Raw genomic sequence first — 2,881 nt, forward strand, 5'->3', positions numbered from 1 at the left:
CACGCTGAGACGAGCTAAACTGGGAGCAGATGAATAACAATTACTGACTGTATGCAGTCTATAATAATAATAATGATAATAAATACATTATGATGGTGATTTAGGGCTGCACAGTGGTGTGGTGGCTACTACTGTCACCTTGCGGCTAGAAGATCCAGGGTTTGCATCCCGGCCGTCCTGGGATCTTCCTGCATGGAGTCTCCATGCTCTCCTGTACATGTGTGGCTTTTCTCCAGGTTCTCCAGCTTCCTCCCACAGTCCAGAAACATGCTGAGGTTAACTGGTGATTCCAAATTGTCTGTAGGTGTGAATGTGAGTGTGACTGTCTCTATGTGTAGCCCTGTGACAGACTGGTGACCTGTCCAGGTGAACCTGTGATAGACTGCTACCTGTCCAGGTGTCCCCTGCCTTCACCTCAGTCAGCTGGATAGACTCCATGACCCTGATGAGGACTAAACGGTGTGTAGATAACGGATGGAAGATAGCGATTTACAAAATACATTTGAATTGAAAAGAAGTTAAATTCAGACGGACTGTGAGGCTGAGGAGCTAAGGAAGGCGTTTTAATACCAAGTTAACTTCAATTTGACGAACATGTACATTCAAAAATATATAGAGAAAAATGAAGTTAAATTAAATTAAATTCACACTGACCAGTCTGGCTGAGGAGCTAAACTGGGGCAGAGAATAAATGATTAAAATACTGAAAATGAATTCAAAATAAATTACATAACAAATGATGAACATAAATTTCAAAATTAATTATTTTAGTGAAACTTTAAAAAGAATCTCAATCAAAAAATAAAATACAATAAAACTTATTCTGACATTACATACTAATGGAGGATCAATAACTATACTAATTGTTTTAGAATTTGCTGTAAATGGTTGTTATTGAACCCGCTGCATTTGTCTCTGGTTCCTTCATGTGGACAATAAAATCCTGCTGTCTTTAACCTTTCCTCTACAAAATTTTAATGTAATCATTTTAACTCATTTTGTTTTGAAATTTTAATTTAATTGCAAGAAATCTGTATTATTATTATTATTGATCCTCCCCACTCAACTAACTTAATCAGTTTATTTTTTAATTAATTATTTTATACAAATTTTCTTCCGGTTAAGCTCCACTTCTGTCTTAATAAATGCTAATTAAACTGAAATCATTGCTGGTGTTCCTTCTCTCCTGGCTCTGCTCCGCCCCCTGGTGGACACAGGAAGCTCTTACATTCATCAGTCCCTGAACGCATCATCGGTGACATCAGAGCAGAATCATGACGACTGAACGCAGCAGAGACGTGGTAAAATTAAAACTTTATTTGTACATCATACAAACTGTGTTTGGCCTCCGGCCTTTTCACAATAAAAGCACATTTCCATTGCAGACCGACTCGCCTTCATCATCCTTGTCATCGTCATCAGACAGTATTTACAGGCACATGTACACACTGTTAGCAAACTGTACACAGTCAGTAGAAAAGCTTCTCGCAGCTCATCCTGATTATTTTATTTTATTAAACTTTACTCCCTTGTAGAAAAAACGATGCAGTAACAAACAGAGCTCGACCAATCAGAGCTCAGGATCCAACTGTACACAGGTCAGGTGACATCGGCATCATCAGTGACACGGCAGCGGTAAAGCTCCGCCCCTCATCTTTAAAAATAAAGAAAAAAACGTAGAAGAAGAAGCACCATCATCATCATCATCATCACACGCATGCAGAATGTATTCTGAAAGAACTACAACTACGGGAAGAACACAGGCTCAAAAAACACGCAAGGCAAAACACAGTCAGAATATCTGGAGAGAAGAAGAGGAGTCCAGCAGGAGGACCTGATCAGGGTTCTGGTTCTGGTTCAGTTCTGCAGCAGAGACCAACATCTGGCTGCTTACTGTCTGCTGGGTCCGGTCCAGTCACCGTTCATTTACATACAGCACAAGTCCAAGGGGGTCCAAGAGGGTCCAGGAGGGTCTAGAACAGTCCAGTAAGGTCTAAGGTCTGCAATAGTTAATTATGGTCCAGGAAGGTCCAGGACAGACAAGACAACTCTAGACCTGTCCAGAACAGTCCAGGAAGGTCTAGTAAAATCAAAGAGAGTCCATAATAGTCCAGGACCGTCAAGGATGGTCCAGGACGGTCAAGGAGGATCTAGGATGGTCCAGCAAAGTCCAGGATAGTCAAGACAAGTCTAGACCAGTCCAGGGAGCTCTAGAACAGACTGGGACAATTCAGGAAGGTCCACAATGGTCAAGGAGGGCCAGGGACGGTCCAGGAAGGTCTAGAACAGTTCAGGAAGGTCCAAGATGTGTCATATTAGTCACAGATGAACACTGTGGTCCACAGAGAGCAGGACAACGTAACAGCTACAACGACATGGTTGCCGTGGAGATACAGCAGATAACCTCAGGCTGAATCCAAACGTCCAGACAGACGTCGGCTGGTCGACTCGTCAAACCGTTCAGACTGTGACCCTGCTGACCGATGCTGCTTCAGAGGCTGATATGTGTAAATCTGGATCATCGAACTCGGTCCGACTGGTTCTAACTGGTTTTATTGCTGGTTTTCTCTGGTGAGGACTGTTTGGACTCAGCCTATCAAACAGTTCAGTACTCTGAAAACTTTAACAGGAAAACTAGAACACAGGTTAGCTGTTTGTTTCAGTTCTGAGCTGCTCTCAGGGTTCCAGTGTCTTAATGTTTCTGGTTCTAAAATGATTTCATCTCCCATGATGCACTGGGACATTTGATCAATAAGCTGCTGTCAGAACAGACAGCGCCACCAAGCTGCAAGAGTGAAGGCACAGCTGGGATAAATAGTATAAATAGGACTTACAGTATGTACACACAATAAGTTAGTAGCTAGCTAACACACACACTCGC

The 2,881-nt window shown here is 42.3% G+C and overlaps 1 protein-coding gene across 1 annotated transcript in view; it reads right to left on the reverse strand.

Moving 5' to 3' along the window:
- Positions 1-1,295: 1,295 nt before the first annotated feature.
- plxnb3 (plexin B3) overlaps positions 1,296-2,881 on the reverse strand; it is an 18,990-nt gene continuing 17,404 nt past the window's right edge. Inside the window, exon 22 of the mRNA XM_022211256.2 lies at positions 1,296-2,881. This exon is cut by the window's right edge and continues 1,659 nt beyond it. The gene's annotated coding sequence lies outside the window, so the exon portion shown is untranslated.

The sequence above is a fragment of the Acanthochromis polyacanthus genome, chromosome 6, assembly GCF_021347895.1.
Source record: "Acanthochromis polyacanthus isolate Apoly-LR-REF ecotype Palm Island chromosome 6, KAUST_Apoly_ChrSc, whole genome shotgun sequence".
Classification (NCBI taxonomy): Eukaryota; Metazoa; Chordata; class Actinopteri; family Pomacentridae; genus Acanthochromis; species Acanthochromis polyacanthus.